The following is a 23,837-nucleotide window of genomic DNA, read 5'->3' as shown; positions in this document are numbered from 1 at the left end:
ACTGCACTCCAGCCTGGGTGACAGAGCAAGACTCCATCTCAAAAAAATTTAAAGAAATAAAAAATAAAATAAATATAAATAATGGAAACGTATGGTTCTGGAGGCTGAGACATCCAAGATCAAGGTGCTTGCATTCAGTAGCTGGTGAGGGTCTTCTTGCTGCATCTTCTTATTGCAGAAGGGGAGAAGCCTTTGTTCTTACCTGGCAGAAGGGCTGAAGAGCAAACAGGGTCTGAGCTAGTTCCCTTCAGCCCTTTTACAAGGCACTAATCCATTCATGAAGGCAGAGCCCCCATGACTTAATCACTTCCCAAAGCCTCCACCTCTTAAAACCACCACAATGGGGATTAAATTTTAACATGAATTTTGAGGAGAACACATTCAAACCATAGTAGTAGATAATTGCCTGGTAGTCCCATTCACCAGGATAGGGGAACAGCAGAAGAAGCAGATTTGGCACAAAAAGAATCTGAGTCCTGTTTGGAACACTTTCAACTTTGGAGTCTATGGAACATCTGAGTAAAGATATTCAGCAGAGATTGAAAACACAAAGCTTGGATTCTCTGAGTGCTCTGCATCAGACATGAAGAACCAGAAGTTGGAAGCTGAAGTTAGATATTCATATCAGGACACACAGGATGTATGTGTTGGTGGAGAAAACCAGGTGACCAAAGAAGAAGCCTGGGAAATATGGTCATTTAGGGACAAATTCAGGAGAACCTGACAAAGGAGACTTGATAGAAAATACCTATAGCTACAAAAGTAAAAATAGAGAATCACAAAAGCTGGGAGAAGATAGGCTTCTAAGGAAAAAAAAAAAAACTCTTCCAGACGTAATACGCAAAGTGGAAGAGAAGTCAAATAAACAAAGAATAGTAAAGACAAATTAAAGTTACTTGGAAATTATAGGTGGATTGATTTTTTGACCAATAGAAAAAAGAATTATCTATTAGGAACAATGGGAATATGGAATAGGTGTCCTTATGACGTGGTGAACACCTTGTCACTGAATTATGCAAACAATGACTGCTGCTGAACAGTATTTCAAGAAGAATTCTTCCACTAGGTAGGAGATAGTATTAAATATTCCACCCTGCCAACTCTAAAATATATGTCTGACTCAGATGGGGACAGAGGATGTGCGGTATAAGGCTACACGGGGGAGATCTTATTGACATGAAAACACCATAACCCACACCGGGGAGATGAGGACCTAATTAATTAGGCATAATACTACTTAGCACTTACCATTTTCTATAAATATTACTACATGAATGAAAGAATCCTCAAAAGACTCCAGTAAAGCAGGAACTGTTATTGACATGAAACACATACTTTTGTCAAGAATTCCTGGAACCAGTCGTAGTAGCTTATCGGAATGGCCCCTTGAAACTTGAATACGATGATGATCAAACAGTAAATGACATCAAGACACCAGAATTTCCTTGGCATAGTGTGAAAGGGTTGGAAGGCTCAGGAAGGTAGGAATCTTTGAATGAATATGTAAGATGTAAGTCCTGAGATTCAACAATTTTACGATGTCATCTGAGAAAGGACAGAAGGATGTGTTCCCACATACTGAGTCATCACTTGTATGTAGCAATGGCCAGCTTGGTAACACATTCTAGTATTGGCTTCCCCTCTGCAATTGTTTGAATGTGTCCCTCAAAGTTCATAGTTCATGTGTTGAAAACTTGATCCCCAATTTGGAGTTATTGGGAAGTGGGGACTAATGGGATGTGTTTGGATCATGGGGCATCATCCTCATGAATGGATTAATGCTATGGAAACAGATTTTTTTTAAAGGATGAGTTCAGCCCCCTCTTGCTCTTCTGCCTTCCACTGTGGGATGACACAGCACATGACTCTTACCAGATGCTGGTCCCTTGATCTTGGACTTCCTGGCCTACAGAACCATGAGCCAATACGTTTTCGTTCATTGTAAATTATCCAGTCTGTGTCATTCTCTTATAGCAGCACAAAATGAACGAAGACACCTCCTTCTCTGCTTCACTTTGTGTATGCCTCATGCCTGCTCTTTAGGATTGCATGTTATTGTAAAATAATAGCAGATAGGGTCTGCTTTCTGGGGAACCCAGATTAAAATAGTTTTATTGTAAGTATGCTCTCAGAAAAAAAAACCTTTCCTGTGTTGTGATATAACATTAATATAAATATGATTCATTATTGGTGTCTTATCCTACATCCTTTTACAATTCACCCTACAATGTAGTCCATGGCACCTAGTTATAATATAGCTTATTATTTGACTATTATCTCACTCCCACTTGAATTTTTCAGAAGAGGTATTAGGATTCCCATTGGTATTATCTGGCAAATTTCAAATTGAGACTTAGTTTTATTTCCAGGTTTTATTACTAACCACGCTGGGATCCTTTGTAGTATTTCTTTCTTAACTGGTGTTTTCAGCACCTTCCAATTTTGTATTGTCTGAGAACTAAACATATGTGAGCGTGGTAGAACTCAAGCAGCTGTATGTATTTAACTACAAGGTTGGATGCTCAATTCGTGCACTGAGTATGCAGCCATCAGGAAAGCTCTGAAAGGAAAATCTGCAAAGCTTCCAGCATATTTTATTAATGACCAGCCAGACACCATAGCCCACACCAGGGAGATGAGGACCTAATTAATTAGGCATAATACTACTTAGCACTTACCATTTTCAATAAATATTACTACATGAATGAAAGAATCCTCAAAAGACTCCTGTGAAGCAGGAACTATTAATCCTATTTTACAGCTGGGGAAACAGAAGCAGAAAGGCTCTTGGATTTTCCTAAAGCTACGAAAAGAGGTGGCATCAATTCCCAATTTGGCTTTCTCAGAGCTGGTTCCCTAGGCTATTTTTAGAGGCTGGTTTTCACAAAGGTCAAAGGGCTATGTATCATAACAATACACTAGGTACATGAAAGTGCAAGGCTAGTGTCAAAAGCTTTGTATGAGCAAATTGCTCATTTGCCTCTCCCACTTCCTTTGAGGGCAGGGATTATATGTTATATACATGTACCAGCAAGCAGCACAGTCCCTGGTGCATAGTAAGTGCTCAGTAAATATTTGTTCATTCATTCTTTAAACAGCATATTAAATTTCTGATGTGTTCTAGATGTTCTGTTTGTCTCGTGGAACTAAGAGTCTAGTGACAAAGCATATATACTAAACCAATAAATAAGGAAATGATATGGAATGATAGATAAGATAAATGCTACAGAGAAGGTGACCGAAAGGAGGAGAAGAATGAGGCATGAAAATATCTGGAAGAAGAGTACTCCCGGTCCTGGACATAGCAAGTACAAACTCCTAAGGGAGGAGCATCCTTGGTACGCTCAAGAAATAAAAAGGGGCCGGGCGTGGTGGCTCACGCCTGTAATCCCAGCACTTTGGGAGGCCAAGGCGGGCAGATCATGAGGTCAGGAGATTGAGACCATCCTAGTTAACACAGTGAAACACCGTCTCTACTAAAAATACAAAAATTAGCTGCGCATGGTGGCGGGCACCTGTAGTCCCAGCTACTTGGGAGGCTGAGGCAGGAGAATAGTGTGAACCCAGAAGACAGAGTTTGCAGTGAGCCGAGATCTCGCCACTGCACTCCAGCCTGGGAGAGAGAGCTAGACTCCATCAAAAAATAAATAAATAAATAAATAAGTAAATAAATAAATAAAAAGGAGGACAGTCTGGCTGGTGTAGAGGGAGTGAGTTGAGGGGAGAATAAAAGAAGGTAAAGTCAGAGGAGGTGATAGTATAAGTCACGTAGAGTCTTGTGAGCCATTTTAATAATGTTGTTTTTTTCACTCCAAAGTTAGGAGATTTCAGAGGATTTGGGATGGTGCTATAATATGATGTGACTTACATTTTAATGAGATTATTCTGGCTGAGGCTTTAAAGGTAAGTCTGGAAATAGGGTGATGAGATAGGAGACTATTGCAATAATCCAGTCAAGAAATAATGGTGGCTGATTACAGGATTGTAATGATGGAAGTGGTGAGAAGTCAAGTCCTAGATATAGTTTGAAGGTGGAGCCAAGAGAATTAGATTCAATGGATAGAATCTGAAGTCTGGAAAAAAGAGAGGAGTCAAGACTTGTTCCAAGATATGTCCCTGAGAAACTGGAAAGGTAGAGTTAGTATTCATTGTGATGAAAAATACTATGTAAAAAGAAAATTTCAGGAGGGAAATCAAGAGTGTATTGTGGACATGTTAACTGTGAGATGCCTTTGGGCTATCCAAGTGGAGATACTGAGTAGAAAATGATGATATCCTGGATGATAAAGGAATAAAGTAATTCAGAAGAGGGAGAGGGATCAACTGTGTCAAAGGCCACTGATATGTCGAAAACATAAAAGACTGAGAATTGACCAAGGGATTTAGAAAACAGAAGGACATTGGTGGTCTTCATAATAAAAGTTCTAGTATAGCGATAGTGTAAAAACCTGATGGAGTGGGTTCAGGAAGAAATAATATAAAAGATTTGTATATCTACATATAGCTGTCAGTGCAGGTATCAACCTAGATAAATCCTAGCTCTGGCAACTGAAAAAAACCTAGAAACAAAAAATAACTCAGTAGCAATGCATTCTCTAGCACCCAGGTCGTAGGTACAAGGGATCCTTAGAGAAAAACACTGATGCAAAATCTGCAGCCAAAATTTACAAGATTAACTGGAGACATTGTGTCATATCAGCTAGCAGAGAAGCTTTCTGGTTCCCAGGGTCATGCCAGAAGGACTTGTGAGAGTTTCACCAGGATGAACTAACTGGTTCCACACTAAACTTCCTGCTACAAACACCTAAAAAACAGGGTGAAATATTTGAACCTCTATTTTTAAACACTGGACAGCCTGCAATACAGGACAGGATCCTGGAGAGGAAACAAACAAAGTTAGTGTCCCAGGCTCTCAATTCAAAAGACAGAGATTGGACTTAGACAGATGGAAAAATCTGGAATTTGACAGGCAGAGTACTGGAAAGGAGTTAAGCAGACAAAGAGCTTCAGAAATATAGCTAGGGGTGTCTGAGTCTATGACTAAATATTAAGTCCAGATGCCTAGGTCAGTTCTGAGATGTAAGGAAATGAACAAGTCCTGGAGAGTTGGCAGTGTGAACACATCTAGGAGACACTGGAGTTTTGATCAACCAGAGTGGAGAATATACTAGCCATTCAGTACAGATCCCAAAATGTCCATACTTTAGAAATAGGACAAATCTCATCCTAGAATAAATGCTACTTCTGACATACGTTAGTAGAAAACTGGTAAATAAAAGAATATCTAGCATGTTTCTGGTATTTCCTATCCAAACTGTATCAAAATGTATATGTTGAGAAGTTTACACTTTCTAAAGCTCACCAGCTGGAAATGAAGGAATAAGAATACTGCTGTTTTACAAACTGTAACAAACTAAAAGATCTGGACTTTGAACGTTAATGGTTCCTCATGTCACAAAGAGGAAGCCATCAGACATTATGTGCCTGCCAATGGAAGAATATATCACCATCTATGAAGTATTTTTATCAAAAATCTTAAAATGTATAAACTTGAATCTGATTAATCTTCTAAATACAAGTACCAATGTATGACAAATACAGAAGAAAGAAGAACGTATTAATGATACCATAAGGATACAATTGGAAATACCCAGATTCTTAGAAAATGCAGAACAAAACATCTGATTTATTTCACAGATATACTGAAGAAAAAAAAGATAAAGGGGGAGCCTATAGATGACAAGAGGCACATGAACGAATTGCAATGCACGAACCTTACAGAATATAGTTCTTATTCAAATAGCCAAATTGATAAATATAGTCAGATACTGCATAGTGACTTTTCAGTCAATGATGGACCATATATATGGTGGTGGTCTCATAGATTACAATGGAGCTGAAACATTCTTATCACAGAGTGATGTCATAGCTGTTGTAACATAGTACAATGCTTTACTCACATGTTTGTGGTGATGCTGGTGTAAGCAAACCTACTGCACTGTTAGTCGTATAATAGGGTAGCACAACCAATTATGTACAGTACCTGATACTTGATAATGATAATAAATGATGAGGGTACTGGGTTACATATTTACTGTAGTATACTTTTTATCATTAGTTTAGTGTGTATTCTTTCTCCTTATCAAAGAAGCTAATTTGAAAACAGCCTCAGGCAAATCTTTCAGGAGGTATTCCAGAAGAAGGAATTGTTATCATAGGAAGTGACAGCGCCACGCGCGTTATTGCTCCTGAAGATCTCTCAGTGGGACAAGATGTGGAGTGATATCGATGATCCTGACCCTGTATAGGCCTAGGCTAATGTGTGCATTTGTGTCTTGTTTTAAAAAAAAAAAGTTTGAAAAGTAAGCAAAAATATATTAAAAATTAAAAACAGAAAAAAACATATAGAATAAGGATATAAAACATTTTTTGAACAGCTGTACAATGTGTGTTTTAAGCTAAGTGTTATTATAAAAAAGTCAAACAGTTAAAAAAATTTAAAAGTGTAGCAAGTAAAAAAGTTACAGTAAGCTGTTAATTTACTACTGAAGAAAAGAATTAATAAAACTAATGTAAACAAAGTCACAGTATTTATAAAATCTACAGTAGTGTACAGCATTGTGCTGGACCTTCACATTCACTCTGCGCTCACTTGCTGACTCACTGAGAGCAACTTCCAGTCCTGCAAGCCACAAGCTTCATTCACAGTAAGTGCCCTATACAGGTGTGCCATTTTACATCTTCTATATTATATTTTTACAGTACCTATTCTAAGTTTAGATATGTTTGAATACACAGTTACCATACCAGTTATAATTGCCTACAGTATTCAGTACAGGACCATGCTGTACAGGTTTGTAGCCTAGGAGCAAGGCTCTACCATATAACCTAGGTGTGTGGTAGGCTGTACCATGTACGTTTGTGTAAGTACACTCTATGATATTCACACTGTGATGAAACCACCCAATGATGCATTTCTCAGAACATATCTCTGTTATTAAGTGACACCTGGCTGTAACTTAACAACAAGAGACATGTTCTGAGAAATGCATCATTAGGTGATTTCATGACAGTGTATGTATGTATATATTTCCAATTACATATAATTGGAAATTTGAACACTGACCAGATATTAGACGTCAAGAAATTATTGATACATTGCTTTAGGTTCTTTATGGTATTGTGGACTGATTTTTGAAAAGGGTTCCTTATCTCTGAGTAAAACATCTGAAATGTTTATATATGAAATGCTGTGGTGTCTGAGATTTTGTTTCAAAGTTACATTGTGGTGATAGGAGTGAAATTTGGTGGGGATAAAGAGGAAACAACATCATTTGGCAATAAGTTCATAATTGTAAAAGTTGGGTGATCAGTAATAGAGGTTTATTTTACTTTTCTATTTATCAGTTCTTGAATTTCTATTAGGTTCTTTTTAGTGGTTTCTTTTTCCCTACTGAGGTTTTCTATGTTTTCATTAATTATGAGCATATTTTCATTTCTATCCTTGAGCTTTATTATAATAGCTGCTTCTCCCACATCTAAGTCTTCTCAGGGTTGGTCTCCATTGATTTTTTCTCTTGATAGGAATCACATTTTCTCCTTTCTCTTTAATCCTGGACATTGTGAATAATACATCAAGAGACTGTATTCTGTAATGTTCCTCCAAAGTGTACTTGTCTTTTTTGGTTTGTTTGTTTTGCTTTGCTTTGCTTTGCTTTGCTTTGGCAGGTAGTTAACTTGGCTGAACAGAAACTTCAAGTAGTGAAATATCAGTTCAATTCTTTCAGCCTTAGTTGGGTTTGCTTGGTGCCCATTCCATGCATGTGTAGTTCAGCCAGAGATTTGGGCAAAGTTTTTATGCAGATTTGAGGTTCCTGTCTGTGGCTCTCTTCTTTCTGTTACATCCTGCCTCCCTTACCAATTATCCTGATCTCTGTTCTCTAATTTCTTGTGCCAGTAAAACAGCCAGCCAGGTTTCTGCCTGGGCTTTAGCTACCCCATGTGGTGCCAACTTGCAGGTTAAAAGCTGTAAAAATTAGAAAACTTCCCTCGTGTCACACTTTTCTTACATGTATCAACTCCCATTCAATCTCTGCATGACTCTTTTCACTCTTCAGAGTTTTCAGGTAGTTGTTTTTCATATTTTGTTCAGAATGTATAGCTGCCATTTGTCTGATAAGAGCTACTTGGCCATTACTGAAAGTGGAAACTATTCTGTTTACTTTTGTATATGCTTACAAATTTTCTGAAATACTAAAGTTGGCTAGTGGGTAGAGAATGGGCAGGGGGATTGGAGTCAGGGCCTATAAACAACTCCTTTAAGGACATTTTCTGAAAAAGAGGGAGAACTAGAGTTGTAGCTGGAGAGCTATGTGGGACCCAGAGGTTTTCATTTTTAACGATTATACACATTATTGCACATTTGTAGGCTGTTGGGAATAATCTAATAATGAAGAAAGTATTGATGAAGTAACAGAGCTGCAGAGAATTGCTGAAGCAATATACGTAGGTAGACTAGAGGGGCTGAGATTTAGTGCATGAATGAAGGGGTTGGCCTTAGATCCTCTGTGTAATAATTAGGGGCAAGATGGGGTATATGGCAATGACGGAGGTTAGTTGCTAGATGGGTAATGAGAGCATATAAAAGAACTCCTGACTTAGGCTATTTTCTCAGTAAGACCGAATATTACACATTAAATGAAGAAATTTCTTCTAAATCCCCCATTTGGGGAATAGCAAAATTATCTCAGCTTCAGAAAGATAGTCCAAGTCTCAGGATAAGCAAGAAAAAACTAAAAGAGTAAAGAAGTGCAAAAATATTGAGTGACTAGGGACTGATCTTTTCCATAGATTCAACATAACAAAGAACCTGCTTATTAAAGAAACAAAATCTGTACAGACACATTTTAAAATAATTATATTTTACTCCATCCACTTGCATTTCCATTCCTCTTTTGTTTCTCTAAAGATTTTGCTGCCACTATTCTCAGGTCTGATCATAACAACGCTGGCTAACCCAGAAGTGAGATTGTTTGTGATGCAGAACATTACAAGGCTAAGGCATAATTTGAAAAAAAATACATACTTCTAATCAACCAATGGGTACAAGATGTAATAATAAAAGAATTTAAGGTATGCTTAAATGGAAAAAATCAAAATGAAACACAAATAAAGACCCACTTATCAAATTGTAAAAGGTAGCAAAAGCAGTAAAGAGAAGTGTATGGCCTTTGATGTGTAGATCCAAAAAGAGCAACACTATGATAAATAAGCTAAGCACCCTACCAAGAAAGTAGAAAAACAAAAACAGAATATGCCCAAGAAAAGCAAAATGAAGGAAATAGTAGAGGAGCAGAAATCAATAAAATAATTTTTAAAAATACAGTGGAGAGAATACAAGACAAAAGTTGATTCTTAGGAAAGACGTTTAAGAATATCTTCTAGCGAATGTTATACCAGAGTCCCTGATTAGCAAATAAGACAAGAAAAAAAATCATCAAGGAAAATAACTATTATTCACATATGATTTGATTGTCTGCATGGAAAGTCTAAAAGACTTCATGGAGAATTTATTAGAATTAATAAGAGAACTTGGCAAATTTGCCAGAAGTAAAACTGACATACAGAAGTCAACTACTTTGCTATAATTATTCAAAAATACCTAGAAAATGTAACAGTATAAGAGACTACTTAAAATAGCAACAAAATTGTAAGTAATCAAGTAATAAATCTAAGTAAAATGTCTAAGAATTTTAAGTAGATAAAACTTACATTTTATTTAAAGACATTAAGGAAGATCTAAATAAATGCAGAGATGCATGACGTTCTTTAATAGGGAGATTTAATATTTTCTTTCCTTTTATGTTATTTCTTTATTATTCACACAGGCTGGAGTACAGTGGCATCATCATCACTTACTGTAATCTCAAACTCCTCAGCTCAAGCAGTCCTCCCACTTCAGCTTCCCAAGTAGCTGGGGCTACAGGTATGCACCACCATACCTGCCTAATCTTTACAATTTTTGTGGAGATGGGGGTCTCACTGCATTGCCCAGGCTGTTCTCAAACTCCTAGCCTCGAGTGATGCTCCCACCTCTGCCACCCAGAGTGCTGGGATCACAGATGTGAGCCACCATGCCCAGCCAGATTTAGTATTTTAATATTAATTGCTTTATGAGTTCAATGGTATTCCAAACATCCTGTTTTCATAAACATTAATTAACTGATTCTAACATTGATATGTAAAAGCAAAGGGCCAAGGATAGCTAAAACACTTTTGAAATGACTTTCTCCACCAATAAGAAATCAAAACTTATTGTAAATCTGTAGCATGAAGAAAGCATATTATCAGCAAAAGGATAGCCAAACAAAACAGAAGAACAGACTTACATATACATGGAAATTTGACGCATGACAAAGCTGGATTGTTGACATGTGAGGAAAGAATAGACTAAAAAAAAAATGTGGAAAGAACTGGCTATCCATATAGGAAACAAAATGATTCCTATCTTATATTATGTGCAAAAATGAAGTCCATGTGATTTAAGATCTTTCATGAAAGGGGACTTTCTTTTTTTTTTTTTTAATTTTTTTTTTAGTATGTATTGATCATTCTTGGGTGTTTCTCGCAGAGGGGGATTTGGCAGGGTCATAGGACAATAGTGGAGGGAAGGTCAGCAGATAAACAAGTGAACAAGGGTCTCTGGCTTTCCTAGGCAAAGGACACTGTGGCCTTCCGCAGTGTTTGTGTCCCTGGGTACTTGAGATTAGGGAGTGGTGATGACTCTTAACGAGCATGCTGCCTTCAAGCATCTGTTTAACAAGGCACATCTTGCACCGCCCTTAATCCATTTAACCCTGCGTGGACACAGCACATGTTTCAGAGAGCTCGGGGTTGGGGGTAAGGTTATAGATTAACATCATCCCAAGGCAGAAGAATTTTTCTTAGTACAGAACAAAATGGAGTCTCCCATGTCTACTTCTTTCTACACAGACACAGCAATAATCTGATTTCTCTATCTTTTCCCCACATTTCCCCCTTTTCTATTCGACAAAACCACCATCATCATCATGGCCCGTTCTCAATGAGCTGTTGGGTACACCTCCCAGACAGGGTGGCGGCTGGGCAGAGGGGCTCCTCACTTCCCAGAAGGGGTGGCCGGGCAGAGGCGCCCTGAAAGGGGAATTTCTTTTTCTTTTCTTTTTTTTTTGTTTTTGAGACAGGATCTCACTCTCTCACTCTATTGTCCAGGCTGGGTGCAGCACGGCAATCTTGACTCACTGCAACTCCCGTCTCCTACACTCAAGCGATCCTCCCACCTCAGCCTCCTGAGTAGCTGGGACCACAGGCATGCACCACCACACCCAGCTGATTTTCATATTTTTTTGTTGAGATGGGGTTTGCCATGTTGCCCAGGCTAGTCTCCAACTCCCAGGGCTCAAGCAATCTGCCTGCCTTGGCCTCCCAAAGTGCTGGGATTACAGGCATGAGCCACCGCTCTCACCAAAAAGGGAACATTTTTTAAATGTTTAGAAGAAAATTAAAGAAAATATCTCAAGATCGAGAAGGAATTCTTAATAAGATGGGAAAACCAAAAACTATAAAAGATTGATGAATATAAATGCAAATATTAAGAATCAGAATTTACATTCATCAAAAGACACCATAAAGAAAGTGAAAAGACAAACTGTGGACCAGGAAAAGATATTTGCAACACATGCAACTGACAAATGATTAGTATCCAGAATATGTAAAGAACTCTTATAACTCAATCAGAAAAAGATGTGCAGTCTTTGAAAAATTGTCAATGAGCTGAAGAATTTCACAGGAAAGTAAACATGCCTGAGCCATAAACATATAATGACATCCAACTTCATTATTAATCAGAGACATACATATTCAAACCAAAATAAGACTCTACTTTATAGTCATTACATTGTCAAAAATTCTGACAAAAATTTTGCCAAGCATGTGGAGCATTGGCAACTCTCATAGATTGCTAGTAGAAATGTACATTGCTGCCGGGTGTGGTGGCTCACACCTGTAATCCCAGCACTTTGGGAGGCTGAGGAGGGTGGATCACGAGGTCAGGAGTTTGAGTCTAGTCTGACCAACATGGTGAAACCCTGTCTCTACTAAAAATACCAAAAACTAGCCGGGCATAGTGGCAGGCGCCTGTAGCCCCAGCTACTCAGGAGATTGAGACAGGAGAATTGCTTGAACCTGGGAGGCAGAGGTTGCAGTGAGCTGAGATCAAGCCACTGCACTCCAGCATGGGTGACAGAGTGAGACTCTGACTCAAAAAAAAAAAAAAAAAAAAAAAAAAGTACATTGGTACAACCACTTTGAAAAACAAACTGATGTTGAACATGTACATACTCTATGATCTGCAATTGCCCTTAAAAAATATTTCCTAAGGAATTTTTGCACAAATGCATCAAGATGTCTGATGACTAATTTCATGTCAACTTGACTAGGCCACAGGGTGACCAGATATTTGGTTAAACGTTATTCTGGGTGTGTCTGTGAGGGTGTATTTGGATCAGATTAACATCTGAAATGGTAGACTGTGTAAAAAGATTGGCCTACCTAAAGAGGGTAGCGCTCATCTAATCAACACTAAATAGAACAAAAGAATGACCCTCCTTTGAGCAGAAGGGAACTCCTCCTACTTGACTGCTTTGAGCTGAGACATAAGTCTCATAACCTTTGGACTTGAACTAAAATATTGACTTTTCTTCACTGGAACTAAACATTGGTTCTTCTGGGTCTCCAGTTTACTGGCTGTAATCTGGTGGCTTCTCAGCCTCCATAATTACATGAGCCAATTCTTTATAATAGATATATACAGCCTCTTGGTATATGTCAGATGAATATGAAGCCTATTGATTCTGTTTCTCTAGAGAATCCTCATTAATCCAGGAAGCATGGATAAAAATGTGGATAGCAACATAGTTCAAGACAGCAAAAAAACCAGAAACACCCCAAATAATATTTAATAGTAGAATGGATATACACATTCCATAATACAATGGAATAAATATGGATATACACATTCCATAATACAATGGAATAAATATGGATATACACATTCCATAATACAGTGGAATAAATAAGTACATAGCAATGAGAATATGTTAAGTATATCTATAAATATCAATATGGATGAACTTAAAAATATTGTTGAACCAAAAGAACAGCAAGTTAGAAAAATTTATGAAGTGTAATTCCCTTTGTATAGAGTATAGAATTCAAATATGGAAAAAACTAAACACCTATAAAATACAATGTTAACAAATATACCATATACATAGAATACTATACTATGCACACGTTGAGCATCTCTCATTCAAAAATCTGGAATCCAAAATCCAAAACATGAACTGTAAGTAGAAAATTTCACACCTGATTACATGTGACAGGTGCACAAAATTATTTAGACTATTGGATAAAATTACTTTCAAGCTATGTGTATAAGATGTATAAAAAACATAAATGACTTTCATGTTTAGACTTGAGTGCTATACCTAGGATATCTCATTATGTATGTGCAAATACTCAAAAATTAAAAAAAATTTCAAAACATTTCTGCTCAAGGGATTCTCAACCTGAAATATGAATACTTTATAATAGGTATTTATATATTCTAGTTTATACATATATACAACTATGGTAGAATTAATCATGTATAAACAAATGAAAACAACTAGACTAAACTACAAAAACTAAAAAAAAAAACAAGGAAGCTATATATACAAAATTGAAAATAGTGATTATAGTCAGTCCATTTTGTGCTGCTATAGCAGAATACCTGAGACTAGGTAACTTACACAAAACAAAAATGTATTTCCCAGTGTTCTAAAGGCTGGGAAGTCCAAGATCAAGGCTCAAGCTGGTTCAATCGTCCAGTGACGGCTGCTTTCTGCTTCCAAGATGGTACCTGGTCGCTACATCCTCCAAAGAGATGAAATGCTGTGTCCTTACATGGAGAAAGGAAGAAGGGCAAGTGAGCTCAAAGCTGTGTGAAGCCTCTTTTGTAAGAGCCTTAATCCCATTCATGATGGGAGAAGCCTTCATGACCTAATCACCTCTTAAAGGCCCCACCTCTTCATACCATCACATTGGCAATTAAGTTTCGATACCTGAATTTTGGAGAAGACACATTCAAATCACAGCATCTGGGCATGAAAGAAGGATGCAATTTGGAAACAACATACAACAAGCCCAAAAGTCCACATAATAGGCTGTCTCTTAAAGTGGGAGGTAGATAGATGGGTGTTCATTTTATTATTGTTGTTTAAATTTTATGTTCATACTACATATAGCCCTATATGTGTGAATATGTATAATCCTACATCTGTTTATTTGTTAAAACAATTATATCACAAAACCAAAAAATCAGAGAACGAAGTGACCTAGGAAAGTTTGTTTGGCATATTTTCTGACATAGAATAGGCACTCAACAAATATTTATTGAATATTAAAATACGAAACCCAAAGCATCTGTTTTCTACCTCAAGCCCTGGAGGCTGGTGATCATAGTTCTTCCAGGTTTCATACTACATCCCCTCCGCTGCCCATCTCCATCTCTAGAATCTCTCATCTCTGGTCACTTCCTTGTTACTATTGGCTCTTGCTCCAGAGATACAAGTATGAGTTTAGCCTCACACTCTGGAAGTCAGGAACTGGTGATCTATGACCTAAAGATAATTTTTAGTTTTTTTTTTTTTTTTTTTTTTTTTTTTTTTTTTTGAGACAGAGTTTCACTCTGTCATCCAGGCTGGAGTGCAGTAGTACTATCTCGACTCACTGCAACTTCTGCCCCCCGGGTTCAAGTGATTCTCCTGCCTCAGACTCCCGAGTAGCTGGGATTACAGGTGCCCACGACCGCGCCTGGCTAATTTTAGTGTTTTTAGTAGAGACGGGGTTTCACCATGTTGGCCAGGCTGGTCTCGAACTCCTGACCTCAAGTGATTCACCTGCCTCGGCCTCCCAAAGTGTTGGGATTACTGGTGTGACCCACTGCGCCCAGCCATTTTTAGGTTTGACCTAGTGTTATTTTAAAATCTTTGAGCATGCCTAAAACATCAAAAGATTTCATGTATAAACCCTGACTTTCAGCTTCTCTTGAAAAATAGGAAGATCAGGCACCAGTGAGCTCATGTTCCTTCTTGCCAGAAACTAGCTGGGAATGTGCAGTAGTTGCCCATCTTATGCACCTGCTCACCATGGTGCATCTCTGTGTTCTCTGACAGAACTGTGTGGGTCACCATTTATCACCTCTCTTTCATTGTTCTTTCTATTATTATTTAGAGAAACATTTATCAAGACACTCAGCAAAAAGAAAAGTAGGACAAGGTGGCTGAGTGATTTTTCTTTACTGGAGGTCATTTTACTGAAGTGTGACTGTTACTTCCCTTGCCCAGTTTACATTCACCTTTGCTAACTCTGCTCTGTGTCCTTATCTAGCCATATCAGAGGGCTTTCTCTTTCGTCCTATGCATAAATGCTGATGATCCAGAGGGCTGTTTTCCCCTTCTTGGTATTGAAATGAACTGAAGAAATTGCCTAAAGTTGCTGAAAAAGGAAGAATTTTAATGTCTAAAAATCTTAAGCGGCCCAAGAAGGTGAGATTGTCTCGGACCATTGTATTCCTGCACCTCCAAATGAGAGAATTTGGAAATCAACACCTTAATCTGTTTTCTTTTCCTTTGCCTTGACTTTCCCCTGTTTTCCCCACCCTGTGTTCTCTTCTTGGCAGGAAACTCAAGCCTTAGAAATCTAAGTCTATTCATAAATGCACTTCTCTCAGTTACTATGGCAATGCTGAAGGAATCTGTCACGGCCAAACAGGATCACAAAAGGATCACTTTTATTTTTATTCTCAGTGTTTCCACCAACAAACAAATAAATAAAATGCTACAACTAGCCAGAGTCACATTTGGTTCTTGGAAAACAGCTCCCAAGGACTGACTCCTTACCTTCATTTCTTAATTTTTTTCCTCCTATTTTTTACTGAGTTTTATTTGTTTTTACATTTCATTAGAAAGGACCACAGTAAGTAGTATTGTCTGCAGCCAGAAGGTTTTTCTTTACCTTTTGCTGTTATAAATGTGGCATAAGAGTTGCAATTATTTTTAAAAGAAGCAGTATAGCTTCCCAAGATTATGCTGTTAGAATTCATTTAATAAAAATATAGAGGTTTCAAATGCTGTCATCTCCATCAGCTATGGATAGCTAGCCCCAGAAAGCTGCTGTTTTGTCTATAGCCCTTGTCTTTGTATTTCATCATTGACAGTTGGGAATGAAATAATTCAAATGTCCTTATTTAAAGAAAGCCAAACAAGACAAACTTCCCGCCCTATCCTTAGGGCAGGGATGACAAGTTAAGTTGACATCAAGATTAACAGATGAGCATTCAGCCACTTTGCCAGTCATTGCTACTGCATGGACTCCGTGCAGCAACAGAACATTTGCTCTGAACAACCTACAGTCTGTCAAATTCCATAGCAGTTTCCAAGGCAATGATATGTTCTTGGTCTTTTCTTTATGTATTGCACAATGCTTTAGAAATTGCACAACAAAGAAGAGGGAAGCCCTTTGAACCCAGTGGGGGAAGATCCCCTGATTACCAGAAAGAGGTGACTTCGCAGATGGATTCAAATTCTTTCTGCTTCTTACAAGAGGGCACCAGCTCTACACCCTCTAGATGAGGGGGTGACACTTAAATCTCTAACCTCAGTGCACATTTCCAGAGAAGAAATTTTATTCGAAATTTCACTGGCAATTGGATTGCATTGACTGCCCTATGTTTATGGGTGAAGAAGGAGGTAAAGATTTAACATAAGAAACAAACATGGGTATCTTTGATTGGATATGGGACCCTCGCTGGTCATGCTAATGACCAGCAACTTCACACACAAACACGGGGACCACATAGCAAAATGAAGAATAAAGGCATAGGGTGAGATATACTTAGGTGTGAATCCTTATCCTGCTACTTATCACCCATCACCTTGGTCATGTTACTGAATTTCCATGAACTTCAGTGTTTTTCTCTAATAAAAGGGGGTAACAGTAGTACCTGTAGCATAGGATGATTGTTGGAATTAAGTTGGAAATTGCATATAAAGCACTTAGCACAGTGCATTGTCAACAATTGGCAGTTCTAAATAAATATTAACAACTATTATTACTATTTTTGCTATTATATGCTCAACAGGAAAATGCATACTCCTGTCTTCTATGTTCCCTGTTTGTGTGTGTGCATGTGTATGTGTGTATATATATGTTTGTATGTTATTTATTTACTTATAATTTAGCAACTCACAGTGTGCCCTAGAATATTCTGAAAAAAAAAAAAAGTTAAGCAATTCTTCCCTTCACCCTAAGTGGTATTTAAAGATGCTTAATATAATTTAGAAACAGCCCCTTACCTCCTCACGTACTCAGGCTATGCTAGGTAGAAGGTGGTATACTCATTTTTTTAGACCAGAAATGACACTAACACTGAATCCACCTAAATAAATCTAAAAATATGAATGAAAATATTTCTGACATAAGATTTGTCAGCATAAATACTGATATCCAATGCTATCCCCAAATCAGAAGCCATATAACAAATCCATTCATTATTGGGGGAATAGTTGTGATCTGATTTGATACATTTTTAAAATAGCACCCTAAAGAAAATATCAAGAGGCTAATATAACATGCATTCATTTATCTTTTGTTTTATTCATTCTGCAGATATTTATTGATTTTATTTCATGTCAGGTGTTGTGAGACACAGGATCAGTGACAGATACATAAGCAAGTTCCCATTCCTTCTTACAGAAGTTCAGGGGAGGTATGTATATGTATACTGGGCCAGGTAGAAAGTGACAAGTGCTCTAAGAGAAGCACACAGTAAGTGCTGTAAGAGTCAGTATATGGAAATGTTAATATGAGTTTAATTATGCCTTAAGATTAAGGTAGTTTTGTACGTGAGAAGTAAATTTGAATCTGCAACTTTTACTGCTACCAGCTGCCTTGTAATCAATGATTGGGTATATCATAATTTAAGCACAGAGGAAGTATCAAGATATTAGGTAGGTCAAAAGCAACTAGTGCATTTTTAACATATTCTAAAAAGAAAGTGAACATAAAAGCAGTAAAATACATAAAATGATGGAAACAACTTAGTCCTGATCTTAATGACTGACTTCTGCCTAGTAGATCTGTGCAGTTGAGAGGAACTCAATTTATTTTCTTCAAAAATTTAACCTTGAATTTTCTTCTCCTGTTAAAGAAAAAAAAATCAGCGGAAAGTTGACATTTATGTGAATTCCGAATAAAAATGTGAAACAAACTGAGTCAGTAGCACTCCAGTCCGCCATCTGGGATTTCACACTACGCAGTGAATTCCAGAAATTAGATTAATATGGAAGAACTCAGAAAGGGGAATTTCCTTTCGGAGGTAATTACAAGGCTCACCTATTAACAGTGGAAAATCTGCGGCCACTAATTGCTCTCCTAAAGTCACATAGAAGACCTCAAATGAAATACAAGCCCAGAATGTGTTTTCAAAATGAGAGTTCTATTCCAATTATCAATGGGCATAACTATTAACATTATTTGGAAATATCAAAGTATAAAGAGATTTTTATTGTGAGAATTTAAAAATTACTACAAAAGCACAGGTCAAAATACTAATCTGCTCTTCCTCAAAACATTTTGAAGTTAGGGTTTTGCTTCAATATTTTCACTTGCTCCAACCAGCTTTCTTTATCCCCCAAATGGCTTCCTCCGAATTGTGTAAAATTTAAGTTCAGAAAATTTGGCTTTGGTTTAAGATTTGCACACTGTGGAGAACCAGCACTGCTCTCAGACTGAGAGGATTCCAAACAGCTTCTCTGGACAGCAGGTGCTGTGGCTGAATAGTGAGTCCCCTTTTTGGAGCTGGGACCAGTCACACACTAATGGCCCGGCTGACGGTCTTCAAGACCAGGCCACCCCCAGGATCTGCCCCTCCCCTCACTCCCACTGCCAGCTCCCTGAGATGAAGTATATTAGAACACCTATAGTAGTTCCAGAGACAGAGCTCCCTCTTAAAATAAATAATGTGCACAGTCTTTGACAAGAAACAAAGAATGCAATTATTTCCTTAGAAAATGTAGAAGTAAACAATGTGATGTATGGGAGAATATTTTCATTCCTTCTGAAACTTTGGAAATTATAGTCAAACAATTTAGAATGTATGTGTTAATAAAAGATCTTTTGTCTAATTTATGTACATCACTTTACCACAGATCTATGGAATTTAGGTTACATTTGTATAATTCCATAAGGGGTTTTTGATTGCTTAAGCGCCACCTGTTCTTTATAAATGCTGTGACTGACATCAAGTTTTCCTCCATATGGTGATGACATTTTTGATTACTATTTGTCTTCTTACATTTTAATAGTGAATTGAGTTAAAATAATTTAAAGTCTGTTTCCCAATAGCTTCATATAACTGAACAGTACTGTTTATGAGTTTTATCTTTCTGTATTTTGAGTCGACATAATTTTTTAAAAGAGCTTAAACTAGCTACAGAATACAGCTTTATAGGCTTAAATGGGTAATTTTTCAGTTGTGAGCTAAAATCAAGAGTAGAATCAATACGGGCATCTCTGTAATTGAAAACCAGTGGGTGATAATTCTGTACTGAAAACAAGATAATAAGAAGAAAGATGAGCTATTGGTGGGAAAAAGATAAGATTAAAGTTGTGATCTCAATTAAATATCAACTATTATTAACATTGTAATAAAACTTCCACTTATAATTTTATCCTTTATTTTCTTCTTTTGAGGTATAATTATGAAGCTATGCAAAATAATTTAAGCAAATCATGGTAGAATCAATTTAATTTATTATTTCTGCTAATTTAGTATTTACAGCACTGTTAATATGCAAATATTTTGGGGAGTAGAAATAGTTTAGTTTTTTTGGTATGTAAAGATTTATTTCTCCATATTTCTGATATATTATTTTTCACTTGATATGCATGTGTTTTGGAGATAACAAAAGGGGACAAAGCAAAGCATGTGACATTGAGATGCACAATGAAAGAAAAGTGAATTTCTTTTACCTTCATGCCTGACAGTGATTTCTTTACAGTCAGTTAAAGGCCTACGTGTTTTTGTATTTAAAAGTGAAAAAAAAAATAAGAAAATAAACGGTCACTTTCCTGTTTATGATGACTTTCTATATTTTTCTATTTATTTACATTATACAAGTTTCCCAATTAATTTCTAGCCATTTATTCGATTCTGATATACTCTTTGAAGCTGTTTTCCATCTCCCTCTTATTTTGAGGGAACTCATTAACTTTTCCTGTTTCTTCTGTTTCCTATATTTATTCTCCCAAACTTCAAATTTTTTTATTATTCAAGCCCATGAGCTTCTGATAAACTCATATTATCTGTAAGCAAATAGCCTACAAATATCTTAAGCTAGTATAACAAGGACAAAATGCCTCGCTTTATTCCACTATTAACAACTGAACAGAAAAATAAAAATTAGGAAACATAAATTCTGATTGAACCTTATATATATTAATTTAAATATAATGAAGAATAAGAAATGTGCCCTGCCTTAATATGAATAAACATTGATAATTTATGCAAATGAATATTTAAAATCAGCCAACCGTACAATATTTTTCAAAGTTATTTAGTAGTCCCTTAGAAAAGGGACTTTTGGTTATCTGTAAAATATAAATGCATTAGATTATGTACAAATTCTAGTCTAGTTTTCAAAATTCTGATCTTTCAGAATGGAAGAACTTTACCTTCTTGCTATAGAATCTTTCAGAGTGGCCATCTGGCAAAAATTTTATTTCACAAATATCGGTCAGGTAAGTTTGGCTTTGCCATATATAAAGTCTAGCTTGGGGTGGTCAAGAAGAAGACAGCTGAATGCAAACAAATTGGCTACTTTGAAAACAACGATTACTACCACCAATTTAAATTCTATCAGAGTCTTGGTTCTGGCTAGTATTTTATTTATTTATTTTGCCTTAAACATATATTTTTTAAATTGTACTTTAAGTTCTGGGATACATGTGCAGAACGTGCAGGTTTGTTACATAGGTATCCATGTGCCATGGTGGTTTGCTGCACACATCAACCCGTCATCTACATTAGGTATTTCTCCTAAAGCTATCCCTCCCCTAGCCCGCCAGCCCTCAACAGGCCCTGGTGTGTGATGTTGCCCTCCCTGTGTCCATGTGTTCTCATTGTTCAACTCCCACTTATGAGTGAGAACATGCCATGTTTGGTTTTCTGTTCCTGTGTTAGTTTGCTGAGAATGATGGTTTCCAACTTCATCCGTGTCCCTACAAAGGACATGAACTCATCTTTTTATGGCTGCATAGTACCCCATGGTGTATATGTGCCACATTTTCTTTGTCCAGTCTATCATTGATGGGCATTTGGGTTAGTTCCAAGTCTTTGCTATTGTGTGTAGTGCTGCAATAAATGTATGTGTGCATGTGTCTTTATAGTAGAATGATTTATAATCCTTTGTGTATATACCCAGTAATGGGATTGCTGGGTCAAATGGTATTTCTGGTTCTAGATTCTTGAGGAATTGCCACACTGTCTTCCACAATGGTTGAACTAATTTACACTCGCACCAACAGTGTAAAAGCTTTCCTATTTCTCCACATCTTCTCCAGCATCTGTTGTTTCCTGACTTTTTAATGATCACCATTCTAACTGGCATGAGATAGTATCTCATTGTGGTTTTGATTTCCATTTCTCTAACGACCAGTGATGATGAGCTTTTTTTCATGTTTGTTGGTTGCATAAATGTCTTCTTTTGAGAAGTGTCTGTTCATATCCTTTGCCCACTTTTTGATGGGGTTGTTTGCTTTTTTCTTGTAAATTTGTTTAAGTTCCTTGTAGATTCTGGATATTAGCCCTTTGTCAGATGGATAGATTGCAAAATTTTTCTGCCATTCTGTAGGTTGCCTGTTCAGTCTGATGATAGTTTCTTTTGCTGTGCAGAAGCTCTTTAGTTTAATTAGGTCCCATTTGTCAATTTTGGCTTCTGTAGCCATTGCTTTTGGTGTTTTAGTCATGAAGTCTTTGCCCATGCCTATGTCCTGAATGGTACTGTCTGGGTTTTCTTCTAGGTTTTTTATGGTTTTAAGTCTTACGTTTAAGTCTTTAATCCATCTTGAGTTAATTTTTGTATGAGGTGTAAGGAAGGGGTCCAGTTTCAGTTTTCTGCATATGGTTAGCCAGTTTTCCCAACACCATTTATTAAATAGGGAATCCTTTCCCCATCACTTGTTTTTGTCAGGTTTGTTAAAGATCAGGTGGTTGTAGATGTGTGCCGTTATTTCTGAGGCCTCTGTTCTGTTTCATTTGTCTATATATCTGTTTTCGCACCAGTACCATGCTGTTTTGGTTACTGTAGCCTTGTAGTATAGTTTGAAATCAGGTGGCACGATGCCTCCAGCTTTGTTCTTTTTGCTAAGGATTGTCTCGGCTATACAGGCTCTCTTTTGGTTCCATATGAAATTTAAAGTAATTTCTCTAATTCTGTGAAGAAAGTCAATGGTAGCTTGATGGAGATAGCATTGAATCTATAAATTACTTTGGGCAGTATGGCCATTATCACAATATTGATTCTTCCTATCCATGAACATGGAATGTTTTTCCATTTGTTTGTGTCCTTTCTTCTTTCCTTGAGCAGTGATTTGTAGTTCTCCTTGAAGAGGTCCTTCACATCCCTTGTCAGTTGTATTCCTAGATATTTTATTCTCTTTATAGCAATTGTGAATGGGAGTTCACTCATGATTTGGCTCTCTGTTTCTCTGTTATTGGTGTATAGGAATGCTTGTGATTTTTGCACATTGATTTTGTATCCTGAGACTTTGCGGAAGTTGTTTATCAGCTTAAGAAGATTTTGTGCCAAGACGATGGGGTTTTCTAAATATACAATCATGTCATCTGCAAACAGAGACAATTTGACTTCCTCTCTTCCTATTTGAATATGCTTTATTTCTTTCTCCTGCCTGAGTGCCCTGGAGTTCTGGCCAGTATTCTGCACAAATACAACACTTCAAACATATAGTAAAGCCTAAAATTAAGTTGCATATAAAAGGAGAAAGTTATGTTTCTATAAAGAAATGGAAGGACACGTCCCCAAATGACAAAAACAGTAACTCTTAAACCAATATCGAATATGGTACTTAGTAGTGAGAAAGAAGAGTTGCTCCCTTTAGAAATTTTAGAATGGCAGGAGAGTCATTCTTATTATGGGATATTGCACATTTCAGTTGTTTGCATATTGTCCTCACAATTTTTACTCCATTCACATATTACCAACAAATTAATTACTTCAAATCTTTGTTTAAAACAGTTTCTATATATTACATAAATAACTTTACATAAGAAGAAGCAGCATAACTAGAAAACCAGCACTTTTTGTCTTTAATAGGATATAATTATATAAATTAAAATAAAATTTTTATATTAAAAAATTTTAGAACCTTAATCATGTTATAATTATATAAAAGTTATAAAATTTTTCAAATAAAACATTGTCATTAAATTTTGTCTATCTACGAACCTATCAAAATTTCTGAACCAAAGTCTCGTTCTTTTTCGTTAAAAGGATATTAGAGGCCGGGCGCGGTGGCTCACGCCTGTAATCCCAGCACTTTGGGAGGCCGAGGCGGGTGGATCACGAGGTCAGGAGATCGAGACCATCCTGGCTAACACGGTGAAACCCCGTCTCTACTAAAAATACAAAAAATTAGCTGGGCGTGGTGGCGGGCGCCTGTAGTCCCAGCTACTCGGG

This window comes from Gorilla gorilla, chromosome 10 (genome assembly GCF_029281585.2).
Source record: "Gorilla gorilla gorilla isolate KB3781 chromosome 10, NHGRI_mGorGor1-v2.1_pri, whole genome shotgun sequence".
NCBI lineage: Eukaryota > Metazoa > Chordata > Mammalia > Primates > Hominidae > Gorilla > Gorilla gorilla.
Note: the sequence above shows the minus strand (reverse complement) of the source record.